Raw genomic sequence first — 14,550 nt, 5'->3', positions numbered from 1 at the left:
CAGCTTGCTGGTTATACTAATGTTTTGCCTTGGCTGATGTATCTCCTCAGGGCAGCAATAAAAATAACCAGCTTTAGTCCACTACTTGGCTGCTAATTGTCCACTTGTAGATCTTAGTCCCAGCTGGGCCTGCTTCTGCCCAAAGGCAGTTGTGTTCAGTAAAGTGGCTGTTCGCATTTGCAAGCAGCCTCACAATAGAAGCAGGTGGCTGCAATTTTTCCAGGCAAGAAAGCTCTTTGAAGGAAAGGAAAGGGGGCAAATGAGGAGAGGAAAAAAACCTGAAAACAAACAAAAGGCAAACAAACAGGAAAAGAAAAAAAACCCACCACAACGCAAGGCATCTATAAGAGGAAAGCCTTTGCACTGCTCTGGTTAAGATGGATAGAGACCAAAAGTGTGCATAAATGGAAAGAGAAGCAAAATTTCACAACATAGGAGGGAGAAGAAATGCTGCTTCTATGATTTCTCTGCTAACACCTGTGTCCAGGGCTGCCCTCTCTGTTTTCAATTTTGATCAGTATGCAACATCTAAGTATTTTGCAGTGAAGATAAAGCCCCCGCTACAGCTAATTTAAGCCTTCTGATTATTATTTCCTTCAGTTAGTTACCTTGTCTCGGCAGCTTACAAGTAGTACGGATTTTCCCTGGGGTGCTTCAGACCAGAGGTGGAAACCTGCAGCTAAGCACAAAGGAGGAAAATGGCAAGAAATCACTTAAGCACAGCAGAGCTCTCCTTACTTGAGTAACTTCCAAACTGCCTGTCGCATCCTCTCACTGGTAACAGACATCACCTGGAAAGGGGATAGCACGGAGCTAGTCTCTGGGAAGAAACAATAGAGAAAAAGTGTCACAGAATGTGATTGTTCAACAGCATTGCTTAGCAGAAGCCAGATTTTCTTGTATCAAAGGAAATTCTGCTATTTTTAAATTGTTTTTCATGCAGAAATGTTGAAAATGAAGCCTTTGAAATGTCTTGCCTTGTGACAACTTGATCTGTGGGGTGGAACCTATCAGTCTATCAAAAAGCTTCGTATTATTCTACTGAGCTGCAATCTCTGTTCTGTTATACTATCCAATAGCTACTCCGATATAATCTCATCTATATGCCTACAGCACGTATACGTATGAGCAGAACAGAGACTGACTGTTTACCTCTTTGCCACTACAAGCATCTGGAGGCATCAAATAAAACAGATAGGAGCAGTTTGGAAGCAAACAAAAAGCTGCAATTCTTAGCTAGTTCAGTAGCTGAACTGCAGATCTTCCTGCAAAGGGACAGCATGGATGGCAAAGGTTTACATGGGATCAGAGGGAAAATGGTCAATTAATGAAAGACATTCCTACCAGGGCTGCTAAAGACAGAGGAATTGCATCTGCCTGAGTCACAGGAGCTGAGAGGGTTTTAAGATACCAGAGAGTATTAACATTTCACAGTCTTGTCTTCTCATTGCTTTCAGCTCCTCTTAGAAGGGATGTACTAGGACTGGTGGACAGTCGTGACTCATTATGGTGGCCTCTGAAACTTAGAATTTTATGTCCTCTTACAAATTTTTGTTCTATACAAACATTTTTCTAACTCTAAAAAGTGTTCATGTTTGAAAAGTAAAAGATGAATTCTTACAAAATGCTTAAATTGATATCTTAGAGTATTGGTAGCTTGTTTTCATTCATCTTTTGGAATAAAATGTCAGTTTTGCACATTGATATTGTTTCACATTTTTACAAGGCATTCTCCATTCAGGCACACATCATTTTTGAACCACAATCAGTATTAAGTTGGGAATTTCCCAGGACAACATTTAAAAATGTGAAAAACTAGCCTGGATGCAGATAAGGTATGAATGAATTGTAAAAGATAGTTGTTCTGATGTGCAGGTCATCTCATTCCAAAATAACTCCAAGAAGTGCACTTTTCAGAGACATCTGGGCTGCAGGGCTCAGTGCTCGGGCTGCCATAGTAGAGATTTTTCTTTTTAGTTATGAATATCTTGTGACTCTGGTAGCCTGAGGATATGGAGGCTTCCCCCATCTTCAAAGGGCTGAAGCTATGGCTGACACTGTATATTCTTGCCATGGATTTCGTAGCTGGACAGTGTATTTCATCTTGTTTGTAATTTCTGGACGGATGTGTTCAACACTACAGGTAGCTGCAGTCTACTCCTTGTTTCTTAGCAAGAACTGGCTGGGTTGAACACTGAGGGCTGCTGTTTACAGACTTGGATGTGTATTGAGCAAACCTCTGTGCAAACTCTCCAGAGCTTCTATGTCCACAGGCAGGTTCACCTTACAAAGAGTCCAAAAATTTATGGAGAAGCCAGAAACTTGCTGAGGAACACATGAAGTAGTGGGAGGAGGTTGAAAACCTCTAGTATCTGATCACTCTCTCAATCACAGATGATAATTTTGTAATTATTCATGAAGATTCATCTGTAGATATCTAAGCAGTAGGTTTCTTCTTTACTCTTCTAATTGAGATGCAGAAATAAGATTTTTGCTTGGATTCAGTGAGGGTTGCAGAGATGAGACAGAGGCTCGCCCATTGCTCTAGGTCATAACCCAATATGCAACCTCGTTGTGTCTAGAGAACCATGAGCAACCTCCTGTCTGAGATGGGCTGAGCTACAGCTGGGGCACATGGAATTCTTAAGGAGCACAGTTTTACTGTGCAGCCACCCAGAGCATGAGCACAGGGCCTTCAGACATTCCCTTCTTTGTAAATTTAGACCAGCTTCATATGACAGATTAAGCCAGAACAGAAAGCAGTCACGGGAAATACAATTTTTTGATAGCTAGGAGAACAGTGTTTCTGGAACAGCCTGATGAAAGCAAGACTAAACTAGCAAGTAGCTAGCAAGACTAAGGTTCTGCCATTCTGGCCATGCTTGCTTATACAGAGAGAAAATAAATATTCCTTGATTTATAAGGTTTTCTCAGTTTGCTTTCTTCCAGCCCAGATCTGCTGAAGGCAGTGACAAGTTTCTGTCCTTCAAAAAAATTCAGTATAACCTGAAAACAATGTTACTTGGGGATCAGCACTAGTTGTATTAATATTTGCTCAGCAGATTAGCTCTGAAGAGCTGATAATTTATGGGCTTTGTGTTCACTGTGGTTTGGTACTCATGGATTCCCTCTCTGGAAGTGTCTTGCTGCAGCATTTCTGTCTTTTGGGGTCAGGGTGATGAGCTGCGTGGGTGTTTTTAGACATGAATCACATGCAAAAGGCTGATTCTCTTTTTCTTTTTTTTTCCCTGACATACTAGGCAGCTTTTAAAAAAACAGCCTTTCAAATTCCCAGACTTCTTTTTCAACTGAAGAACAACGCAAAGATTTATACTTGTTAATTGTTCTCTCTTATTCACGGTGGGTTTATGCATCACAACAGTGTCATGGTTTGTGCAGACATGTCCTGTATGGCAGGGTTAAGGCCAAATGACTATGGGAATGTGGAACCTACCACGTCAGGTACTTTAGCAAGTGCCCTTTGAGATCCATGCTGCTGCAATTTCTTAGAATCAACTTGGGAACAGCAAGACAAGCTGAAGTAATCTGTATGTGAACTTCTCTTTGGAGATCAGTTTTTGTGACGTTGGAGATGTTGCTCGGTCTCCCCAGGTCTGTGCTTTGGCAGAGGATGAGGTGCTACCGATATCTGCCATGCGGCTGTCCCAGATATGGGCAGGAGCAGCATCGTGTCATCCTGACAGTAATGACACCACTGCCCTGGCTCTATAAATGCTTGCTGCAATTCAGGTGGCTGCCTCTGGTATCAGCATGTCTGAAGTCAAAATCTGTGTAGTTTTTTCTTCATTATGCAGAGGGGATTTTTATTGAGTGGTTTCAGAGGAAAGGTATCCAGTTCATCCAGGAAAAGGAACCTTTTTGATGTCTGGATTATCTCCCATCTGCCATAAGTGGTCACTTGGTTAAGAAGAGGGCTCCTAAACCCTCTGGGCCCTTCCTGGTATGTTGCACCACTGGAGGTTGTTGTGTTAGTACCATAATGACCAAACTTTGGGTCTAAACTAACAATTTTTTTTTGCATTTTCTGTGCTGGTTTTGATTTGAGTATTTAAATTAGAACCCTCTGACTTAAATTTAGGTCTGTTTGCTGAAGTACTGTGGCCCCGGGGCTATGAAAGCTAAACCTGAAGGCTACTTGTATTTGCAGGTGAAGGAAATGTAACGACTGCTGAGGTGAAGATAGTGCTAGCTGAAAATAAACCCCATCCTATATTTTATTGCTGTCCTGCCATGGGTATCAGCTTCTTCAGATCTATGCTGTTGGTCTAGCAAGACATTTTCTTGTGCCAGCTGTGATGTTTTGGCTGAATTGAGGTAACTTTCCATGTAGTTAGTCAATTTTCTTCTTAATAGCTAGCAGCTTTTTTTTTGGATTTAATTTGGGAATAATAAGATAGCACCCTGGGATAAACTTAATGTTTTCTTCCAGTAGCTTCAGTGTCTGGGATTTGGTTTGAAAAGAATTTAGAACTTACTGATATCTTCACTGCTGCCAAGGAGACAAAGGACTTTCCAACTTTCCAGGGTGGCCCTCCTTCTTCAGTTGCCACCATCTATGATGTATCTCATTCCTGCGGCTTCTCTATGTCCACTGTGATTTACACGTTTCTACTGGACTTGCTGTGCTCATGGTGTCTGCCCTTTAGCAAACATTGCTGGGAGCACACATTCCAGCAGCTAAATATTGTTCTGTATCACTTTTCTTCTATTGTTACTCTGTTGAACCTGTTTCTATTTCAACCCATGAGTCTTTCCTCCTTTTCCCTTCCTTCCCCCAGACGAATGAAAAGTGAGAATGACTGTTTACTGTTTTAGCCACTGCCCAGGGTTAAATGATAATACCAGCAAATGTGTGTCAGAAGCTGTGAGCAAAGCCAGTAACGCCTGTGTCAAGAGGAACATGTCTCCAGACTGAGGTGAGAGTTGAGGTGCTACGTGAAAATGATTTCTGCTAATGTGTCCCATCTTCCAAAATACATAACAAGTCCATGATCCACTTTCAGAGTAGTAAAATATCCTATGCATGCTCTAGGACCATATTTTATTAAAAAATAGAAAAACCCTGATCCTAGCCTACCTGTCCTTGGCTTGAACCTACTTGAGCTATTAACTGAAATCAGGGCCAATACCCTGGGAGTGAACTGCTGGGCAAAGTGAAAAAGGGAATGAGGAGCTGCCTGCCAGCCAAGCACAGTCCCACTGTGGCAGATAAACCCTCTTGCACTTCTGAGGGGCCGGGTCTGTTCTCATCAGTCATTCACTGTGCAGATTCAAGATACCAAGGAAAATGCCTTTGTATCTGTCACCCCAGCCTGGTGCGTTTTCTTTACATTGACAGGAAGCCTTGCATATGTGGAGAGAAATTCTATCTCAGCTGACAAGTGCCAACTTAGTCACTTGATAGTGTGAGCCTGTGCTCCTAGACTTCAGTGTAAAAGGAACAGCTGCTAGAAATCAGGTAAGTTCCTACCAAAAAACAAAACAAACAAACAAACAAACCCACAAAAGCAACTATATAGTACTGCAGTCCTTGGTTATGTTTATCCGCAATTCTCTGTTTCAGCTTCACGTGCTACTGAGCAGCTTTCCATAGGAAGCCCTGGGAAAGGAGACAAGAAAAACAACTTTGAAAGAAGGTCAGCAGCAAAGAACACATGGAAAAGGTTGGTCCAGGTTTTGAGACATGCTTGATTTGTATTTTTGACACTATGCTGAATAAGTTCCAGATCAAAGATGAGCTTCATTCCACTTGCATTTACAGCCTCTGGTAGAGAGGGAATTGCTGACGGTGTCCTGAGAAGCTTTTGGGTGCTCTCAACTCCACTGCCTGGGTCACTTACCAATGCTCTGGAGCTTAGTACCCTTTGCTTTAAGCCCTCAGAAAGCTGGAAGGGTTTTTTTTGGTTCAGGCCACTTTCCTTTTTGAGAACCTCAAATCGCTTTGCTGAGTGACTGTTAAAAAAGCAGATGAGAGACACACATTCCCCTTTCATATTTTAATTCAGTGCAGATACCTGGCTTTGGGAAAAAGGCATTTTCAGTAGCACTAAGGGAGCTGTGCATCTTGGAAAGAGCAAGTTTGCTTTTCTATTTTTAGCATCCTCTTTAAGGATGTGGTGTTTAATCTGAAGCATTTCAGTGTCTAGTTCCCTTCTCTATTGATGAGCTGTCAGTCTCATGGCTTGTAGCGATGCTCAGATAAACCTCCACTGTCATATTAGCTGCTTTGATAGCTGATAACCTTCGGGTGCTTTTGAAATTGATGTCATAAAGTATAATATATCAGCACTAGGCATCAAATTTGCTGTTGCAGAGCAAGAGATTCTCTTAGTTGTAAGACTAGAGGCAGGTATTCAGATGCTTGGGTCAGCTGAGCTTGGGTGGGAGATGGGCAATTTTCATTTGTGTCTGTCTGCTTGGCTTCCCATTAGAGACAGTGGGCATTTTGGAGACACAAGGCCACATAGCAGAGAAGAAAGGTGAAATTGAAGACTCATGGGATGCAAACGGCATCTTTAATGATGGCCCTGATGGCTCTTCTGCACTTCCAAATGGAAATGGGCTCAGGCCACCAGCGTCAGAGAATGAAGCCATTGAAGGCAGTGATCACAGAGCAGTTGAAGAGCTCTCCTTTAGCCAAGCCTGTGACACTGACCCCTCTTGGTGTGAGCTGCTGAATTACAACATACTTCATGGTGTTCTGTGGGTTGGTTGCTGGAGAGTCAATCCTTAGCTCTGTGTCCTTCAGCAAATCGAAGGAGTGAATTATTATACCTCATTTTCAGTAGCTGAATTACTGAGCACTGGCAATTCCACAAGGATACTGGGGGAGTAACATCACTGGCTTTTGTGCTTCATGTACCTGAACTTAAGCATGAGTATTCAAAGGTTCTCAGTTTAATTTAATACAGCCTTTTGGATTTTAGAGTGGGTAAAATGACAAATGTAGGAATTGATAGCATAGGTACTTGAAAAAGAGATATCATCAGGTATCAAAATCTCATTTGAAAGGTATAAATCTTTGGGCATATAACATAAGTCTTTTTTTCATTAGAAGAACACAGTCAAGCATCATCCTGATAATATATTTAGCTTTTAAACTGTGTTCTGAGATCTTCATTTGCAAAGTGATTCAAGCTTCTTGTCTGCAGCACAGTGGCAGTAAGTGCTCTGTGAAAAGCTCCAGGATCTGTGGACTGATGTCTGTGCAGTGCTGGGAAGGGGCTCTGGAGCTGCAGTGCCCTTGGGGTGAAATGTTTATCTGCTTTTAAGCTAAGGCATTGTCCACAATCTCTCTTCTGTCCTTCACCTTCTTGAGTGGAGAAGTTATGAAGAAGCTTTTAGTGCTTGTCTGTGTAAATACTTAAATGTTCAGGCATAGAGCCCTATGGTTCTTTGTGTGGTTTGGAGAACTGTGTATCTTCCCTTCTGTTTCAGGAAAAAAAGGCTGTCAGGAAAATGGACCTATTCAGTCTACTGAGTAAGAAATGTCATAGAGGTGAGATGAAAGGAATATGTATGTGGAGGATATGCATCTTCTTTATAGCTTGCAGTTTTGGCTGTCAGGCAGGGGGATGAGGTTTTTTCAGAGATAGTTCTGCGGTGACTGTTGTGTACTCAGAGCAGGTCTGCATATATATACAGATGATGCACTGAGTGGTGGCAAAGGAGTGGGAATAAGGTGAAAACCTCTCAGTATGAGGGTACCCATAGCCAGTTGTGAATCACTACACAGCTGTTGAGTTGTGCTGCTCCGTGCCCTGCATGGCAGTGTCAGCAAGACAACTTTTGCAGAAAAATGAAGGCACCTGTTAAACAGGCACATTTCTGAAACCGTAGAGGATAACATAATGAACTCCCTGTGTATTTTACCTTGGGGATCTAGGATAACCTGAGCTCACAGTTTCACCCCATGGGCTATGAGAGATGTACCATCACGCTGGACATGGTGCATCACTGGCTGAAGTAAATGAGATGGGTCTGAGGTGTTTCAGATGGAGCATAGTCATGGTTTTCCTTTTCTGTCAGGGATGTATCAGGGTGGAGAAAAAAGTGAAGACGAAGCTTTTGGACACCTGGCATATGAAGAACTTCTTAAGCTGTCATTGAGCTACTAGATATAAATGCTTGTCTGGGGCTACATCTCAGTTCTGACCAGGGCAAAGGAATTATCAGCTGTCCTTGTGTTTTGTCATTAAACCAGCTGCTTGAGTCCAGCTTGGCTGTTGCAGGCTGGACACTGGTGGCTGGCTGAGTACTGCTGCAGCAAGACTGTGAACCTTTCTATAAGATAAGATTGTCCTGTACCCTGGGTGTAAATGCATGTTACATGGTGCAGAAAGGACCAAAACATGGGACCAAGTCGGCCTCTGTCCTTAGGGGGATCATGGATGTCATCTGTTGAAAGACTTAACCATGTTACTTAAATGATGTTGTCCTGGATGAAACTTGGTCTTGTGTTGTAAGCAAAAAAATAATGTGTATAGGCAAGGGAGCTGCTCTTGGGAAATCTTGCTCAAGAGTTATGTTTTTCTGGTCTTTTTTCTTTACAAAATTCTTGTACCAACACAGATAATGCTGTGTAGATGCAATGAAGACAGAAAGAGCTTTAAGCCTCAGTAAGGAGCATAAGCCTGCCCCAGATGAGCAGTGTCTGAAGATACGGAAGTGCCCTGAACTGATGAGTGAACAAATCTAAACACTTATTTACCTTTGGGGGCCTAACCACTGATTTCCCAGAGGCTGAAATGAGGGATCCCAGCAGGGCAACCAAGAGGCCCTGAGGTGGTGCCCCTAAGGCTCAGTGACTAGGGCTGGTGGGTGGGTGGCTGTGACACGCATTGGAGTGAGTTAGAGCAGCTTGGCAAACACAAAGTGTTTCCTGGGAACATCCATAACTAATGTTTAATGACTGGTTGCTCTGATTAGTTAGTGCTTTAGGAAAAGTCCCAGAGGCAGGAGCCAAGCTAATGTGGATTCATCAGCAGCTGACCCAGTCTTGACTCAATCAGTGTTGGTGTTGTTCTATAAGCAAAGCGTGGGAAAGCTACCTCACCCCTTAGCCTCAGTGCTGCCCCTTGTTGTCCTGTGCTTCTCTGCATCCACTTTGCTTAATAGCCTACTAAAAATAATTTGTTTACTCTAGGTTCTACATCCACGAGTGTAGCTCTTCTAGTAAATCTTACTTTCCTGGCTTATTACCCTGTTACAGTGCTTATGTTAAGGCAATGGAAAATTGCCTTAAGTCCTCCTCAAGTCCTCTCTCCATCCTGCTCCTCTCTACATTTTTTTATGTAGAGAACTGGGAAATCTGTAATGAAAATAATAGAGGCATAGCAGGGAAAATAAAACCTTTCTGTGGAGGTGAGGCAGGATTTGTACAAAGGATCTAAAAATCTCTGTAGGGAAGAGTTGCCATCAGGCAGTGCAGGGCAGAGATGTGTGCACAGCAGAAGTTCTGAAGCAATGGTTTATCCTTAAGCAGAGATGGAAGAGTCCTAGGAGAGCTGAGGATCACCTGCTCCATTGGAAACAACCAGTACAGACCTGTAGCATCACTTTTGTGGCAGATACCAGCATGACAACTTGCACACAGTGCCGGGCAAAGCATGCTCAAGTAGGAGGTGAGTCCTGTGTCCTAGCTGTTCTCTCCAGATGAATTAGCTCCTCTCCCCAGGGCCAGCAGGCAGCTTTTGCTGCCTTTCTTCGAAAAGCAGTTGGTGCTTAGCTGCAGTTGGAGCCTTTCTTCCCGACCAAGGGAAGGCTGTGGCATACTCACCACATCACCAACAGCTGGCACAGTCAAGCTGGAACGTGGATTCCTTTTGCTCCAAGCTGCCCAAGTACATTTCTGGACTTGCAGGTACTTGCTGTTTAAAACCCATAACTCAGCTTTGCCCATGTTCTGACTTGCTGTTTGGGACCATCTGGGGATACTGCAACTGGAGCACAAGGAGTAAGTGGCTGTTTTTTCAGATTGCCCTTCAAAAGAACCAGTCACTGGAGTATGCATTCATTACCCATTGGTAAAACATTACAGGAGGAAAGAAGCAGGCTTAAAGCACATAATTCTCAAGGCACATTTGGATGCACCCTTGTGCTCCTTCTCCAGCGGCCTGTGCTCCCCTTATCCTGGAGCTCTTCCCTGAGGAACAGCTGGGCATAAATTCCACATCACCAACATGCTGTGTCATTTCTGCTCTTGGGAATGAGATCTGGAGAAAGCCACAGCTAAGAAAGACAATACAACACTTTGTTAATTTAAGAATCTCACTTCTTAGCAGACAAAAGGACAGCTCACATGGCTCCTCAACCCCTGCTTTTCACCCAGGTCCTTGTTGGGAAGATCACACTGCTGTGCAGCCATTGCTGAGAGGCAACATCTGACAGTCACATTCATGTCCTAGCTGCATCACTCCTCTCCTTTCAGCACATCACAGCTGGGGAAGGAAGTGTCCTCCTGCTGTTTCTTTCTCTCCCTCCCACTCCCTTTACAAATGATGTTCTTGTACCACCTTACTCTCTCTTTCTTTTTACAGACGTGATGAAAGTATAACTCTGACTACTTAGAATAATACATTCTATTTGCAAGGCTATAAATCACTGCCACAAATCAGTATGAGTAGCACTGTTTTAATATGAATAAATATTGGAAATTGAAGGTTCCGTCTTCCTTTTCTTCTCCTGCAGGATGGGGTGACTTGTAGGAGTGCTGTATATTTACAGTATCTCCAGCTAACATGACCTAGCGTGCTCATGTGCATTTTTACATAGACTTCATCCATTTACATACACACACATATATCAACACCAGCACCCATATGGTTTAACCATGGATCACTTTTGTATGACACAAATTAGGACACCAGTGATAAGACCCCATCACACCCTTAAGGACTTGTTCTCTGTGCTTTCACATCTGCTCCTGTTCACAGTGCAGTCATTGCCACCTTGGTATTACTGGCAAGAACCTTGGCACTGAGAACACCTTCTGCCTTTCTCTACCCTGCATCTCCCATGGGCTGCGCTAGCAGGAATTCACTTGACTTGGCTTTCCAACACCCTGATTGGTAGCAGTCCCAGTGGGGCAGGACTCTGCTTCCCTCTGCAGTAGCCGTGCATGACATAGATAAAGTCATGCTGCATCTTCAGGGTGGCTTAAGACAGCATGTGCCCTTCCCACTAGCCTTCCACAGCAACACCCTGCACAGCTCCAATGCTGGAGGCTCAGTGCCCTGCAGCCCAGACTCTAGTGCGACAGGGATCCCAAACTCCTCCAGCCCAAGCTGAGGAGCCCTTCCCAGTAGTTCCACAGGGAGTGGAGAGTTTCCTGAATGTTTTAAATCCCCTTTTTCCCTAATAGAGAATTGAGGCAAGGGTGAAAGCTCGCAGCCAATCCTTATTAGAAGAACTTTTACTCATTAAGCTGTCACTACTAAGGGAATCCAGCTTACTGTGCACAGCAGATAACCAGCCCTGCATCCTTCTGTCAGCCACACGATGGCAGAAGAACCAAAGATCATTGCAAAGTGCTTTTAAAATATCTGCTGCAAACAGGGAAAGCATATGTCTCTGGATCTACTGGTGAAAAGGGTATCATGTCTTACATGGCTAACCCAGACCCCATCAAGAATCCAGCCTGCTCGAGAGAAGGTGGGCAGGGGGCTCTGTGCTGCCCGTGGCTTCTCCACAGGGAGATCTCAGCTTCATTTCTCCATGCAGGAGGTCTCACATCATGCCATCACATAGGCCAAACAACACCCAAGACCCCCTAATAGTCTCCACCCAGTCTAGTGACCACATGGGCATGAAGAAAGGACTCCAACATTTCAAAACATGAGGCAGCTGTAAATTCAGTGGCACAAGGCCCTGAGCCACCTGCCAGAGCCAGACCTGCTTTGTGCAGGCAGTTGGACAGGTGACCTTTGGAGGTCCCTGCCAACCTGAAATACTCCATAGACCAACCTATTCACCTCTCTTGTGAGAGGCAGTAACAACATCTGGGGATTGCCAGAGCAATGGTCTCCATCCTGGTTGCCTCAATTCTCTCTACAAATCCATCCAAACAGCCTCTGAATGATGACCTCACCATGAAATATGGGAAAGAACAGTAGAAAAACACTTACTGGTAACATGGAGAGAATCTATGTCAATTGTGAGCTGGAGCGAGCTCGCAGGTCAGTGATGCCACATAGATACAGCTGGTTCTTCCTTGCACAGATTTAAACCATTCACACTGTCAGTACAATCCAGCAAAGCTTCTGGATTACTTTTCATCCTCTTGGTAGAAAAGTCTGCTAACTTTAAATCCAAATAGACTTCTGTAACACTAGCTATGGCCACGAGGTGCAGCAGTTTTGAACATGCTGACTACTTGTTTTGTGTGCACTTCTCCACCTACTTAGAGGTGTCCTTGTGGCCTCCTTGCTTGGACTGAGTTTGTAATTTGCCATTTTCTTTCCACATCACTTTTGCTTGGCAACAAGGTATTTGCCCCTGCAAGTCTCATTTTCTACTCACACACAGACATATTATTTCTGAAATATATCCTAACCTGCAGGCTTTGCTGGGCAGGGAAGACAACTCAGGACTCACAGCACAATTGCTGGCTTCTTATCACAGGAGTGGTTAAATTGCACCTCAGAAATACAGTTCCTTCTCCTTCTTCACAATGATCTGAAATAATAAATTCTGCAAAAGAATGAAAAGGTAACAGCATTTATATTAAAACTACATCATGTCAACCTGGTCTCTACACAGAAATGGTAGCATATAGCAGGTATAAATTAATATCTTTTAGCTCATCTGATAGCTCATTTTCAGTCTGCAGAAAAGGTGAGCTGTTCTCCAAGGGATGGGGAGCCAGGATCCAAGGGGATAACCCAGTCAGCAGGGCAGAACCTCAGCAGCCAGCACCTATCCCACCACCTCCAGCAAGGGATCAGAGCAGACCAGCAGGGCAGTCAGGTTCAACCAAGACCCTGGATCACCAGACAAGCCCATGGCAACAAAGAAGGTCTGAGGTGAAGTTTAAGAAGTCAATCCACAGCTCAGGCTCAGTAAAAATATCCAGCATCAAACACAGCCCTAGGATGGCCGGTCAGGACCTTGGTGGTAAGACAGATCCAATATTATTCCAGGACATGAGTCTACAGATCATGATCCAAGATACGGCTGTGGCTGAGACAAAGACCAGACTTCCTGGAAAGCAGCTGTTTCCTGGAAACCATATGCTGCAGAAAGGGTCCTAATTTACAAAGAGAATATTTTTAATAGATTTTTTCCTTGTCGTTCACTATTCAAAACAGAAGATTCATACCCTCAGTTGGTGTAAATGAAGATTTTTCTTCTCATTAATAGTGGCACTTAGCTGCTTCTACCTGCTGAAATGATCCACTAAAGGCTTAGATTACAAAAATATCAGAGCTGGATCTTTGTTATTCAATTTAGATCATGTGGTTTTGAATTATGTCAGTATTACAGACATCCAAAAGTGTGCTCAAAAATACATATATATATATATATATATATATATATATATATATATATAAAATAGAATTTTCTTTACCTTTGAAAATTCAAAACAGAAGAAGACTCATGTACAATGAATTCCTTCTCCTGAAGGAATCCCATCAGTGCTTCTCCTCCTGTAGCACCCCGGGCATCCGTGACAGCTAGGGAAGGCATTGACTGAGCTCTAGCCTTGAGTTGAGCAGCTGAAAACAAAACAAAACACACACCAAAAAAAAACCCAACCAAAATAAAACAAACAAAAAACCAAGAAAAACCACCACAAAACACCACAAAACAAACCCTTGAGGAGAGGTTAAATTAAAATATGACAGGTAGCTCCTGCTTGCCCTGAAAGCATCTTGCTCAGCGTGGGACCCGCGGCAGGAGGCGCTCCCTGGCTGCAGATGCCGGAGCCGCTGAGCGGATCCAGCTCTCAGCTGGGAGAAATAAAGGCAGGATTAGCGGTGGGCATTGAACACCTAGAGCACTTTTGGGGAGGGAAGTGAGAAGGGTAACTCTAGGATTTTTGTGTTGAGAAATGTCCCAGGGTTTGACAAATGCAGCCACATAGATCAGCTGTGCTGCCTCCTGTAAACTGAAATTGCCTCTTATTTCTGCCAAAAAGAGAAAGAAATGAATGCACTGGAGGATAAATAAGAAATGAGGCTAAACATGGGAGCATTTTGCTAACATTAGGAATTCTCACGCTAAACACTGCTGCAGTCATTCAGCATCAGGAATAGGTGATCTCTGATAACAGAAACCCTTGTGCTGACTTCCTCAGGTGTGGGCTGGAGTAATTTCTTTGGATGAACTACATCACAGATAGCAACCAAAAAATGTATCAGACATTTGGGTTTGTTCGGTGAGGGACAGGAAACCACATGCAATTAATTTTGTACAAATACCTCCATTGATTTTCTAGCATTTTTCCAACTTGTCTAGAAGTCTGTCTTCTGAGGGTTATGATGGGCAGCATTAGAGTCATCTAGTCTGCCCTCCTGCATATACAGATTA

The sequence above is a fragment of the Nesoenas mayeri genome (genome assembly GCF_963082525.1).
Source record: "Nesoenas mayeri genome assembly, chromosome: 13".
NCBI classification, from domain to species: domain Eukaryota; kingdom Metazoa; phylum Chordata; class Aves; order Columbiformes; family Columbidae; genus Nesoenas; species Nesoenas mayeri.
Note: the sequence above shows the minus strand (reverse complement) of the source record.